Source organism: Myxocyprinus asiaticus, chromosome 12, assembly GCF_019703515.2.
Source record: "Myxocyprinus asiaticus isolate MX2 ecotype Aquarium Trade chromosome 12, UBuf_Myxa_2, whole genome shotgun sequence".
Lineage (NCBI taxonomy): Eukaryota > Metazoa > Chordata > Actinopteri > Cypriniformes > Catostomidae > Myxocyprinus > Myxocyprinus asiaticus.
The window spans coordinates 31,712,604-31,727,712 of record NC_059355.1 but is presented as its reverse complement, the minus strand read 5'-3'; the positions used below and the strand labels follow the sequence as shown (position 1 = coordinate 31,727,712).

Below are 15,109 nucleotides of genomic sequence, written 5' to 3'. Positions count from 1 at the left end.
CACAGATTTTTCTACAAAAATTATTTTAATGCTAATCAAGTAAGGTGCAAAAGATACAAGTAGCTAGTGTATGGATCATTATAGAGGCATCTTCTCAAATAACACAGTTTTGTATCAGCTTTCCGTCTATAAATTATAATTGAATATCCTGTCCCCAGCCAGGGGGGAAAAAAACTTTTGGGACTGTTTTTCTCATTATCTTGCTGAATGATTTCACTCTATCGAGGTGCAGGAGGGATTTAAAGTGAAATACAAGCTAAAGTCACTTAAAGGCATGGTTTGCGCACGCACACACACACACACACACACACACACAAAAAGAAAATTCTGTCATCGTTTAATCACTTTTATCCATAGAACACAAAGGGAGATATTAGGCAGAATTACAGCCTCAGCCCTATCACTTGCATTAGATCTTTTTTTTTTTTCGTACAATGAAAGTGAATGATGGCTGTAGCTGTTAGTCCCTATCATTCTCTCTAACATCTCCTTTTGTGCTCCACAGAAGAAAGAAAGCCAAATGAGCTTGTCATAAGGCTGAGCAAATATTGATATCTTTTTTGGTGAACTAGCCCTTTAGAATCTACTTAATCACTAATGTTAATATCTGATATTTAAAGGAATATTCCATTCAATACAAGTTCAGCACAATCAACAGTATTTGTGGCATAATGTTGATTAGCACAAAGATTTATTTTGACTTGTGCCTCCTTTTCTTTAAAACAAGCACAAATCTGAGTTCCAGTGAGGCACTGTACAATGCAAGTGAATGGGGCCAATCCGTAAACTTTAAAATACTCGCTGTTTCAAAAGTATAGCCACAAGATGTAAACAATATGCATGTTAACATGATTTTAGTGTGATAAACTTACCTTACCTTTTCTGTGTAAAGTTACAAAATTTTACAACTTCGATGCCTCTGACAAAATGCTGTAAACCCTAAAACAACCGTAAAAACAACGATTTAAACAGCTCAAATACTGCACAAGTTTTAACATATAATTAATGTAAGTCATTTATAAAGTTATAAGCTGTACATTTCTGTCTTTAAACCATCCATTCACTTCCACTGTAACTGATATTTTCTATCTATTTATTCCTTTTTTATTCTATTTTTTATCCCCTTTTCTCCCAATTTGGAATGCCCAATTCCCACTACTTAGTAGGTCCTCATGGTGGCGCGGTTGCTCACATCAATCCAGGTGGCGGAGGACAAGTCTCAGATGCCTCCGCTTCTGAGACAGTCAATCCGTGCATCTTATCACATGGCTCATTATGCATGACACCGCGGAGACATAGGGCGTGTGGAGGCTCATGCTATTCTCCGCGATCCACGCACAACTAACCACACGCCCCATTGAGAGCGAGAACCACTAATCGCGACCACAAGGAGGTTACCCCATGGGACTCTACCCTCCCTAGCACCCGGGCCAATTTGTTTGCTTAGGAGACCTGGCTGGTGTCACTCAGCATGCCCTGGATTCGAACTCGTGACTCAGCTACCCAGGCCCCCTATTTATTCCTTTTTTAATAAAAAGATGGATGAGTCAACATTATGTTTTGTGGTAATCAGCATTATGCCACAAATGCTAGCTGTTTTTTCTTGTATTAAATTTTAATAAAAATAAAAAAAATCAGGAATATTGGCTTGACTTTTTAACTTGCTCCTTCTGGACTGGCAATATATGGCATTATAATCTCTCTGTCACTAGTTTAAAATTTAGTTCATTAGCTATTTATGTTGCTATATTTAGGTGCTATAATATCTAGTATTCCAGAAAAATCTTGGATATCAGCTGCCAATACTTACTTTATACTTACTGTTCATATAACTTCTGCTCTGAATCCTGGCCTTTCATTAATTCTTTTGGGCAGTCAAAAAGGAAAGAAAGATGGGGGAAAGAATATTCAAGAAAAATCTCTGATTGGTCACAGGAGTCTTACTTAATTGAAACCTTCTGTATGGCATGAAGAATTCTGGGACTTTGGCATGTTCCCAAGAATCCTCAGAATGTTAGTTTTTTTTTTTTTTGCTCTCTCTCTCTCTCTCTCTCTCTCTCTCTCTCTCTCTCTCACTCTCTCACTCTCACTCTTGCTCTCCTGTTTTTTTCCCCCTCATCCAGAGGTGTCTTACATCAGCTTAGTGTGCCTGAATGTGAGATCTTAGAGAAAACTTCAGAGAGAAAGAAGCATTCTTGTTTTTCCTCCTGCTGCTTATATGCATATTACTTGGAATTAAGAAAGCTCTGGACAAATGGTTTGAAAAAAAAAAAAAAAAAAAAAAGCAACCTAAGCAGTAAGTTTGTATTTTTTCATAAACAGTACTTTCTTTGTTTTCTTATAGTTCTGTTGAAAAGGCTTGACTATTTACTTTTACTTGATTTAGGGCAATGTGGATATGATTGACAATGGTGAATGCAAGAAGAATAGATTTAAAGTGTGTATTAGTGCCATGGTCTTTGTGTTCAAAACTTGGAAAGTCACTGTTTGCATGGCAGGCTAAAATAGCGGATAACAGAGCAACTTGATACTTGATCCAGTGATTGCTCTGAGAAGCGAGCAGTGACAAACCAGCTGTTCTGAATTGACTGTATTATAAGGTACCCGTCTGCATACGTGTTCTGACTTGTAAAATTGCACATAAGTGTGCTAAAAGTACTTGATTTTGCCTGGTAATGATACTTTGTTCCTCTGTAGTCCCTAAGTGACAGCTAAGTGAAAGATTCTTTCTCGTCGTCTCACATTTCCTTTTCTTTTATATGCAGTTTTGAAAAAATGTGGTTAGTTTGCATTAGTATGATAAATATACACTTCTGGTCAAAAGTTTTGAAACTATTATAATTATTATTATAATTTTTTTTTTTTTTTTTTTTTCACATTTTAGAATAATAGTAAAGTCATTAAAACTATGGAATAACATAAATGGAACTATGGGAATTATGTTGTGACTAAACAAAATCCAAAATAAATCAAAACTGTGTTATATTTTAGCATCTTCAGAGTAGTCACCCTTTGCCTAGAATTTGCAGACATGTACTCTTGACATTTTCTCAACCAACTTCTTGAGGTATCACCCTGGGATGCTTTTTAAACAGTAATGAAAGAGTTCCCATCTATGTTGGGCACTTATTGGCTGCTTTTCTTAATTATCTGGTCCAAGTCATCAATTGCAAAAACTTTTTTTTATTATTATTAAATTTTAGTTTTATAATGAAATAAATTAATATGGTGGCACAATTTTATTTTTGTCCACAAAACTCATTTCAAACATTTAATCATACGCCTTCAAATCAAAAGATTTTTAAGATCATGAGAAACATTTCAGTCAAGTGTTTCAAAACTTTTGACCGGTAGTGTATATGAAAATATGTGTATTTGGTTGGTTGTGATAAATGGAGGATACAACATTTGTAGCAAAAAATAAATAAATAAATGCATGAATTTTCTGTATTAATTTACGTGAAGATTCTATTCCCTATTAAAATGTTCCAGAGACACACTAGAAGCATGCTTCAAAATGAATAAATGTATAAAAAAAAAAGTTACAATACAATAATATTTATTTTTATGGTATTTTGAATAAAATATCAATCCAAAATTACATTTATTTTAAAAGCAGAACATTTCACAAATATACTGTATACAAATATACAAATATACAAATTTATACTGTTCACCCTGCACTTAATGGAACATGTCCCAGTGTATTTGATGAACTACACTTGTGGTTACTTTTGTGAGGAAATGTGAGGGTAACTGACTTCACATATCCATTTAAATGGCCTTGAGACCATCTGGTTTAAAGTTACAACAGAAATGGCTTAGAAAAGTGCCCATGTAATTCTGAGTAAGGGTTTACAGATGCCACTAGATAATTTGTTGTCTAATGCACTTAAATGCATATTTTTAAGGGTGGCTAAGTCGTCCAAATACAGGGGCCATCATATCATCCTGCCTACCATGCAAATCAACCTTGTTTGTAAACAATATGACCTCACTAGTGGCATAAGGCAGTAATAACCTTTCCAAACAATACAAAATATGTTTAAACTGTGCACATTTAAAATCTATCCTTAAACATCTGTACAACGACAACTGAAATCAGGGGCGTCGCTAGACTTCAGTGTCATCCGGGGCTTAGCCCATGCACAGGCCATATTATAATATAAAAAGAAAATGAATCCTTCCTTCCATGACTTAAAAAATGACCACCCTACCTGTCAAATAATAATTATATTAAGCACAACACTGACACCGGTTCAGAACTTTATATTAGCAAACGTCAGGCGCACAATTAACGGGTCAAACACATTTTAATTGAAAATGCAGAGGATCAAAGCGAGAATTACAACTTGCCGGCTCATTGTTCATTGTGCAGATATTAATGCTAACAATAAAATCAAAGCAATTTAACAATTTAAATTTGCAATAGCCATTTATCATTATATTTTGAGAATAAAGTAAAAATAACGAGAATGAAGTCGAAGCATTATGAGTTTAAAGTGGTAATATTTTGAGAATAAATTGAAAGTGATGTGGTAGACAACAACAAAGTGGAGCGCCTGGGGTTTTGCATACAACACCACTAACCAGGGAGATAACTTAGCCATGCAAATGAGCTGAATTTGTGACAAGTTTTTTGTGAGATCTGTTCATGAATGAGGTGTGCGTTAGTACAGGAGTTTTCAACATGTGGGCGCCTGTCAAGGGAGGCACAAGATATACGCTCGCACTCAAGTGAAGCGAAAAATAATTGGAACTGCTGTGAATTATATAAGTCCATAATATCAAGATATTGTATGTGGAAACATCCCCTCAGTTACAGTAGAGAGGAAAACCCAATAACAACAGACTGCTCGAATCTGTCTGGTTCTTTCTCCTGGATAAATTGAATGTCCTACATAACCTCTGCAGTGTCCAGATGTTAAAAATCTCTGCTGATGCGTCAAAAGACCAAGGATTTCTTTACTGCTAAATCCTATCCTATCCTATCCTAAAGTATGATGTAACTACGTCCTCCACGTCCATCTCTTGCATTAATGAAGCTGCTGGCTTGGTGTCCATTCTACCGTTGTGATAATGATGCTCTGTTTAGCCTAATATTGAGATTTTTTTTCTCTAATATTTCTGCTTCATTCATACAATGCTAAGACTTTATTCTAATCATTTTTACTTTATTCTCAAAATATTATGCCTAGAATCTCAAAATGCTATGACTTTATTTTAATAAATTTGTCATTATTCTCATACGAAATGTAATATCAGAATGCTACAACTTTATTCTCATAATTTTTACTTTATTCGCAAAATATCACGACGTACTTTTTTTATTTTTTATTTAACGTGGCAATAAAATGCCATCGTGGGATCACAGAGTAAAGTTACAAATAACTTACATTTTTATAAACGCATCTCAAAACACCTGCATTGGGTTTCATAAACATGACTCCAGGTTGTTTTTAACAAAGCAAAGTTTCAACGCTTGATAAACAGTAAGAGAGTGTTTTTCCCCCTTTTGCTCTGGTGTGCAGACTTAAGTACAATAATGTGACAAGTTCAATGTCATTTGATTTTAAACCATTTAAAAATCAAAGCACCCCAAAGAGGCTATTTAAACGCAGCTGTGTAACTCCACGCACATGACATGGAAATGTGAACGAGCACAGGCAGAGCGCATATACAGGCAGTCATATTTGTTTGACTTTAATGTGAGCTTTTATCATTTTAAGACCTTTGTATTGTGCTATTTAGGCTTATAACTCACTGTGCTGCTATTTTGAATTGTGTTTGAGGACATTCCATTGCAATAAACGTTCTTTATTCCCACGTACTGACTCCCGACTAACCGAACAAGATGACTGGCGCATGCATTAAAATCTACTTGGTGTGTGGATTGTTAAAAACAAATGAAGATTAGAAACAAGGCTTATAGATTACATATTTAGAAATAAGGCTTGCATAATAAAACCTCAGTGCCTCTGATACAGAAAAGCTGCACCCCGTGAGAGAAAATAGAAAGCTCCCACACACTGATGAACTTGAGAACGATCAGCAGGTAAAAGTCAAAGTGCGAACTGTCAGTTAATGCAATTTGGGCTCACTGTCACTGATTGGAATTAATTTACATTTGGAGCCAGAATTGAAGCCTGCCTTGTTGTTTTTGAACCCTGATGTAATTAACATTAAGCCTTACTTCTTTTTTCTCTCATCATCATCGGGTCTATTAACAAAAGATCCAGGGCTTCAGCCCTATCAGCCAGGGTCTAGCTACGCCGCTGACTGAAATGCCAGTGCATTTTAAATTTGTACTGTAGGTAGGTACCTATAAGCAAAGGCATAGATTTAGGTAGGGATAATAGTGACATCAAAAATGTCCCGACCAACATTTGGACAATTTTACCACTTAGAAAATAGATAATATTTAAAATATGTTTACTTATAATATGTTTTCTATTTACATTTTTGTGACTATTAAAAATTCTCAGTATCATTATTCATGTGCAAATGATTACAGTTTAGTTAGGTTCCAGGTAGGTATGGGGGTGGATTAGAGGTGCAGGATTTTAAAATGCTGGTATAACTTCACAGAACACTGATTGCCATCTTAAATTAAGAATTTAGTGGTGGCCAGTGGGGCTGCAGCTGCACAATATATACATTTTTTTGGTATACAAATTATCTTGCAGTATTATTTTATTGCATTCATCTATAATGTTTATAAAGATACAAGGAGCATAAAATATTAGGCACCGTGTCTAGTATGTGTGTGTTTCTACAACATCGAGTCGAGCAAGCAGCTCGTCAAAATGAGTCGTTCTATGTCTGCTAACTAATATTTCATATTTTCTGCACATAATGTATAGCATACATTTAGCCAATAAATATTTTATTTTGCACATTTGAGAAGAATATTGGGCTAGATAGGAAAAGCATTTTTGTTTTGTCAAGAAATAAAATGTCACCTTTGTGATCAAAAATAAAATAAAAAAAACGGGCTAATATTTAATATGGTGGGGCAGAGGAATAGAAATGAGACTTATTATATGAGGAAATATTGTGCCTCTATAGACACTATGATATGTTCTCGCATTCTTTTTTTTTTTTTCTCCCCTTTTTCTCCCAATTTGGAATGCCCAATTCCCAATATGCTTTTTTAAGTCCTCATGGTCATGTAGTGATTTGCCTCAATCCGGGTGGCGGAGGACGAATCCCAGCTGCCTCTGCGTCTGAGACCGTCAAACCGTGCATCTTATCACTGGCTTATTGAGCGTGTTGCCATGGAGACAGTGCGTGTGGAGGCTTCATGCTATTCACCGTGGCATCCACGCTCAACTCACCACGCACCCCACCGATAGTGAACTACATTATAGTGATCACGAGGAGGTTACTCCATGTAACTCTACCCTCCCTAGCAACTGGGCCTGGCTGGAGTCACTCAGCACACCCTGTGATTTGAACTAGCGAACTCCAGGGGTGGTAGCCAGCATCTTTACCACTGAGCTACCCAGGCCCTCTCTTGCATTCTTAATATCAACATTTTGTCTTCCTTGCAAATATGTCCCTACCAACATTCAAACCAAACCTACGCCCTTGCCTATACGTTTCTCTAAGTAAACATTGTGTGCTTTATATTTATTTTGTTCAGCAAACAAAAAGCTTAATGAGGCTGAATGGTGTTTCATTATTTGGGTAATTGACACATAAGTCCATGTCCATGGACATTTTATATCAACATGTGGAATCTAGGTAAAATTTTACATGAATGTATAAGGGAAAGTATATATTTTAGGTCCTGTAACTGGCCACCATTTTTTATTTTTTAAACCATTTTAATGACATTTTGTCTACACTAGTTCATTTTAAATGGTCCTTTGGTTTGACAAATTAGTTTTTAAAAGTACAAATACATGTAGACTCTCAATAAATGTAATGTAATAATAGTTGCATGCATAATCATTGTAAAATGATTAGCAAAATGCTTTTTACTAAATCTCACATAATTAGCAATGTTTAGCATGTCACACTGCAAAACATGTCAACTTCTCAAAAGTATTTCATGTTAGCTACTACCCATATGCTCTAAACGCAATCAACATAAAATCGCTTTAATACATTAATGAATTGAACTCAAATGTAGGCAAGTATGGAAGATTTCCAAACCATTATCACTGAGCATTGTGCATGTGTATTTAACCTCAATGTTGCAGGTCTTTTTGGTTGAGAACTAAGTAAGGAGGAATAGAAACCCAGTAAAAGATAATAATGATTCACTTTCATCGTAATGATACACTTCGGTCTGGGTGTATAATTTGCAGAGACTCAAAACAAGTGAAAATAAGTAACAATAAACAAGTGAAAATAGCAGAGACTTGATTTCATGTCTTCTTTAGCTGATTGGCTTTAATATGTCCAAATCATTAAAAGTCAGTAAACTGCAGAAAAAGCTCCCAAGAATGGTTGAGCAGTTACCCACTAGTTGTCTCCAGAGGGCTAACTCCTGCACCTCTGTACCACTAACCTCCAGCATGTAAAATTAGAGTAAAACGTCACTTTTCTTGCAGTACCTTGTTGAAAAATAAAAAAATATAAAATTAATAAATAATTGTAAATAAAAATAATTATATTATAAAAACAAATAAATGTTTTTTAAAATATATTTTATAGTATCTGTACTATGTCTTTATAAAAAAAATAGTGTTTCTATAAATAAATAAATAAATAAAGGCTTCCCCGTCTAAGCAGAAATTATTATTCTGGATACACAAATGGAAAAAATGCTTTTACATGTATTTTTATGTATTTATCTACGTATATAATTTGGTATCTATGACTTGAAAAAGATTGCTATAATTACTTTATGCGGTTGATTTATTTTTGATCACCACAGCAAGCTGCTTTAGAGTGCAGCCCTCTTGATCATTAACGTATAATTGTACATATTATTTTCATAATATATTGTATATTCAAAGTTGATCATCAATTATCCTTGGTCAGTGAGTTTTATCATTATAAATGAAAGCTTTCCCATACTAATGTGTAGAAGAAAATCTGCTCTTTTGGAAACACATATCAAGGGCGCAGAACGAAAGCACTGACAGCTTTCATTGAGTTGTGTATGATTCATGCAACACTTCATAAACTGACTGTTACTTTTCTGAGAGGAAATGGAAACACTTTTTCCACTGGCAAAGTTGTTAGGTGTAATTTAAGTGTGAAAGCTCAGGAGGGAGTATATCTTGCATTGTGACGTGTTTCATGGTGCACAGATAAAGTTAACCAGAAAACAGCTTCATTCCAGCATTCCACTCTAGCATGAAAATATGAATGTGTTTCTGAAATCATATCCAAAGGATTCTAACAGCTGACTGTGTATTTCATTATAAATCATTTTAAAAGTACAGATGGTAATAATAGCATGTATTTTCAGTTTTCTACTGCCTCACAAAGACCTGTCGTTTCAAGAAATCAAAAAGACATCACAAGATTTGAAATCTATATCAATATATTGTATATTCCCTAACAACAACGATCTGGCTGAACTATGATCTTTTCAAAGTACTATTAGTCTTACATCGTTTGAGGCGATAGCTGCTTTTACTTATCAAATAGTAGGAAACACTAAGGGCTCTTGAATTTTTTTTTTTTTTTACATTGTCCTTCATAACTCACAGACAACAACACAACTGCCTACCAGTTTAATTTAAAAGGCTATCAGTTTTTTAATAATAATAATAATAATTAAAAAAAATCTACCACAAAAGGTGTTTTGTTGTTGTTGACAGATCTGCGAAACATCAGTATTGGCTGGTAAATGCAATTATCTGCACTATCGGACATCAGGCTATTGTTTAAAACAGCCTATGATCAGGGCTGATTTTTTCCTATCAATCAAATTTGAACTGGGTGACAATGACAGCAGAGTTGAAATACGCAGCTGCTGCACTGCTGGAATTTCACGAGGTGGAACTACAGTTAAAACTTTAAACAAAACTAATTTGATTTCTAACCTAAAGCAAATGCAAATGCTTCTGCTCAAAATGGACAAGCTTCATCATTCAGAATTCAGTTAATATGAGTTAAGAACATTCCAAAAATTAAGAAATCTTACCAATGTAATGTGAGCCTAACAAGATGCTATTCAGAATTGTGTTAATGTGAGTTAAGAATGATATTGTGTGGTAATAATGTTCTTTTTGTGTCAGTGTTTTTAACTGAGACCAGATACTCTGAAACATGGAAGACTCGTGGAGACACACGTAGAGAATAAAGTTATTTAGGCTTCTTTCAAATTTGAAATGTTTACACTTCTTTTTCTCAGGCAGAGAGAGAACTTTTATGGGCATGTGCTAAATAAGTGTCATTCTTGCTTAATACATGCCCATGGTCTCCATATACAGTACTGTGGAGTATAAGATACCTTTATTAAAAGGTCCACATTCTGTGCTATATTTCTAATTTTAATATTGAAAAAGTTAGTGTTATTCTTAAAAAAAAAAAGAAAAGAAAAGAAAAAAGAAACAAGCAGAAAACATTCACTCATTACAAAACTTTAACCCTGTAATTCTGTAACATGTGTCGTGCTGCTTTACCGATGCACTTGCATCTGTTTTTGCGATCACCTGGATCTAATTTTGCTGGAACTGCCACTTGATTCGGATTTATGCATTCCCATGAAAGTCAAATATCTGCAATGCTATGACCATTGCTTTAGGGAGGAATGAAAGAGGTTTCAAATGAAAAACACATGTTCTCTTCATGCCTAAATTTGCAGGCATGTGAATGTCAGCCTGGCGAGTAAAAGACATTAACTCCAGAGGTACGTAGTATGCCAAATAAAATGCACTGTTTCAGTTGTGCTAGCTTGAGTGTTAAGTTCCAATGAGCCACTATAACAAGGAGAAGAGCTCTTGTGACTTAGGAATGTTTGGAGGCAGTGAGTGCCATTTAATCTAAACAAACACTTATCCTTTTGCTAAGCCAACCAGAATAGTACAAATGCTTTAAAACTAAGAAAACTAAGTGATCTCCAATCTGTGCAAGGCAGAGCAATGCATCCCTGCTTCACATAGGTAACAGATGGTTTCCACTGCTATATTTTTAAAAGGATTGTTCACCCAAAAATGAAAATTCTCATTTACTCGCCCTCATGTTGCTCAAAGCCCACCTTTCTTTCTTCTGTTGTACACAAAAGGAGATATTAGTCTTGCCACCATTCGCTTTCATTGCATCTTTTTCTATACTGTGAAAAAGAGTGGTGACTTAGGGTGTACTCACACTAGGCAATCTGTACCGTGCCTGAGCACGTTTGACCCCCAAAGTCCAGTTTGTTTGACTAGTGTGATCGCTCCGTACCATGCCCGGTTGAAGAGTTGTGCTCAGGCACAGTTCAGTTGGCTCAGACATGGTACATATCTAGTGTGATCGCTAATCATGACCGAGCATGGAACTCGAAACAAGACGTCAGTGATGTGACTGGGCAAAGGGATCACTTTGGTCTACGGCATAGGTGCAGTGTTTACTGGCTGTAGGGCTTTACTGGTTGTTTAGATCAGGGTTACTATCAGAAATAATTAATAATTATTTCTGTAGTTATTAATCAATATTTAAATTAATTAATTGGATCTAACTCATTAAAACCTCATATGGGACTCCAGTAAATGTAGTGTGCTACGTTTAGGAGCAAGTTTGGTTATTAGCAATAATTAATAATTATCAAAGATAATTATTAATTATTAAAATCAATAGAACATTGATGAGAATCAATGTTAGCTTTTTTTAATCCTTTAAATCAACAGTTATCAAAGATAATCGTTAATTGTTAACGTCGATGAAACATTAAAATTAACACTAGCTTATTGATCATTCAAATTCAATCAAAGATAATTATCAGTTATCAAAAATCAATAGAATATTAATAAGGATTAACATTGACGGGGCACCACCCTGGAATCAGGGACTAATAACCGAATATTAAAACAGTCTCAATATTAGATTGTTTTCTTAGGAAAATCGACATCCGAAGAATATCGATTTTCGGGAAAAAAACAATGAACGAAGGTTTGAATCCCAGCACTGACATCCCGTCAGCATGATACAGGTGTATGCAAAACAAACCAAAACACTTCTCTTTGTAATATAAACAAAGTTTATTTATGCAGTAATATCAATTAATAATTAATACAATGCAGTCAATAAACTTCCGATTTACAACTACAAACTAAACAGTGATATGATTAGATATGGAAATAAAAATAATTCTATAACACAAGGTGTGTGTGTGACAGTGTGTGTGTGTGTGTGTCAGTGTGGTTAGTGAGAGAGAGAGAGAGAGAGAGAGAGAGAGAGGATTAAGTGACAGCCCGAAAGCTGATTTCGCGATAGCTGGAGATGAAGCAGCCGTGTTCATCACTCAGAGACGCGGTTTTACGAGCGGGGCTCGTAAAAGTCCCTTGTTATTTGACTCTTTAATGGATGAACTCAGTTGCTGTCTCACCCGCGATGGCGAAAATGCACAACAGTCCAGTTTGGTTGGACTACAATACAGCAAAACAAATTCGTGATAATTAATACCCTGAGTATTAATAATTAGCGGACATGGCGGTCCGTAAACTGTACAAGCAAAAATCCTTGAAACACAAGAATAACACACTATAATATTCTATCTCTGCCCAGACGTAAACCTCTTACTTGAATCGCATGAGGACACAGGTAGAATGTGTTTTCCTCCGTCCTTTAACTTTGACCCGGTTTCTTGAGGCTCGTGTGATGACTAGAGCCGTTTCCTCGCGCTGTCGGCGGCCGGTACGGCTGTTGATTCTCAGAGGGCGGTACGGCTGTTGATTCTCGGCGGGCTGGCGGAGAACTCAGAAATGTCGACTTGATTGAAGATGGAAGAGAAATCTTTAATCTCTTCACTTCTGTAGGCCAACGGATGAAGATGCGAATTGCTCGGCGGTCTCCTTCGGATCCGTTAGAGTGTTTGGTTGAACACAGAGTAATCTCAACTCGTCCAGCGAGATGGAGATTGTATGGCTACAGTTTCAAGTCGGACATTACTTCCTTATGCCACGAGGTTACACCGGAGAGCAGCAAAAAGCTACGTCCGTATTCGGTGAACGAAGTAGCCGGAAGCAACTTTGGAAGCATTTTCAGAATTATTTGAAGTCCGGATGATGTCATGTTCGAGGGACGTTCTGTTGTGTGCCTCATCCAATAGGAGTTGAGTGCTCGATCCTTTAGTGGGCAAGGCTTCATGGATCTGTAGTCTGTTTAGGACTCCCTTTGTTTGATTTTGGCGCGATTTTATCAGTAAGATTTATGACTTAGAAGGAGGGGGCTTGAGGAATGTTTTTTATGACTGTTAGGCCTGCCTTTGTCTTCTATCTGAATACATGAGGCCCAACATTCCCCCCTTTGTTCTGAAGAGTTGGTTGTTGTCCAGCATCTTTAGAGCAACTGAAGGGCCGAACAGTTCTTGTCGGTTCACAGTAACCTGTGGGTTACGCCATCCATGTATTCCTGATAGGAAAGAGAAATGGTTGCACAGTCCATACAGTTCATTAGAGTTCACAGAGGTTTTATCGTCTGGACAGAGATTGAGGCACATCTGGGCATAGAACTTCTAGCTAATTCTAAAACTACATTCATCACACATAAACATTTCAAGTTATTGGAAGGCACAGCATTAACCATAACACAATCCTTTGTTGTTCTTTGGTCATAACACAAAATCAAAGTAGAACCTGACATTGGTTACTAGGAACAAAATGTTAGAGGAAAGGAGGGTTAAAGGTTAAAAGGCTTATCCTTGGAAATGATGGAGTTAACCTGTGTGATGGGCTCAGACTGGTGTGTAAAACGCGGCTGTATGAGAAGTGAGTCCAGTCTGGCCTGTAGGTGTTGAATGTACCTGTACATGGCGTGTGCAATAATTGCGATGATCCAACCACTAAGGAGGAGCCAGAGGGCAACCAAACTGATAGGGTGTTCTCGGTAAGACGACGATCTGCTTATGTGACTATGAAATATAGTGGTCAAGCCAGTCGGTTTGAGACTGAACTTCACTAATTCCATCCCTTCAGCCTGAAGCTGCTGTCGAAGGGTGTCATCAACGGTGAGGCTGTGACCTCTAAATACGTCCATGATCTCAATTTCTGCGTCATGTTTGTTGACGTTGAGATGATGGAGGACAATATCGTCAGTGTGCACGATGGCTCTTTGGGGAACCATTAAGAACACCGTTTGGTTTGGTAGCCTTAGTTTAGTGGCCTTAGCTTAGTGGCTGTATCATGGCAGTCGTATGACTTCGGTGGCTGGTGTGTTAACGAGCCAGCAACTGCCTGCTCGCTCTACCTTTGTCTCTGTTCCTTCATCTTTGATGGACATGCTATCATGACACTTGTTCATGGAATTCGGCTCTTTGGCCGCAGAGGTAGTTAGTCACCTCTCTAACAAAGGGGTTGCGTTTTGACAAACCCAATGAATGTACTTTGTCTTGGTACACATGTTTAGGTTAGAGATAAGGTAGAGCGAGGGGTCCTCATCATGGTAGGCGAGTGTTGGTGGTGTTTTGAGGTGAATGTGTGCATTACCTCTCTGAAAACCAACATTAAATACAGATTTTAGTCTATATATATTCTGCCTATGACGGTAGATTGAGGATAAATCCTATTTTGAGGTTCTGAGGATTTACATTGTTTGGAATTTCAATGCCAAAACTATATGCCATGTGTATCTGTGAAGGTTGCACAATGGAGATAGTAGCAGATCTAAGGATTTGTTCGAAAAGGTCTAGGGAGACCAGGTAATCTGGAATCCTTCCACCACTCAGACTGTTGACTGAGGAGCTAATTTCCCTGAGGTCCTGCATTAGATCTCTAACGATACACGCATAAGTTGTTTTCTCTGACAAAATCCCTAAAGAGTGCAAAGTGTTATCAATAAGAACGGATTGCAAATTTACAGTGACTATAGTACCCTGAAGGGTTTTACCCAGGCCCTGTAATTGTTCTTATTGGAGTCGCCGTCTCTGCTGGATTTTTGGACAATGGCGACGTGTGTATCTGAAGCTGGCGAACTGTTTTCTGGACCAAGTGGTCTCGGTATGTCA

The 15,109-nt window shown here is 36.7% G+C and overlaps 1 protein-coding gene across 4 annotated transcripts in view; it reads left to right on the top strand.

Annotated features, from left to right (window-relative positions):
- Positions 1 to 2,135: 2,135 nt before the first annotated feature.
- The window catches only part of LOC127449450 (discoidin domain-containing receptor 2-like), a 59,134-nt gene continuing 46,160 nt past the window's right edge, over positions 2,136 to 15,109 (top strand). For all 4 annotated transcript variants that reach the window (XM_051712870.1, XM_051712868.1, XM_051712869.1 and 1 more), the window contains exon 1: positions 2,136 to 2,296. The gene's annotated coding sequence lies outside the window, so the exon portion shown is untranslated. The remainder of the gene's footprint in view (positions 2,297 to 15,109) is intronic.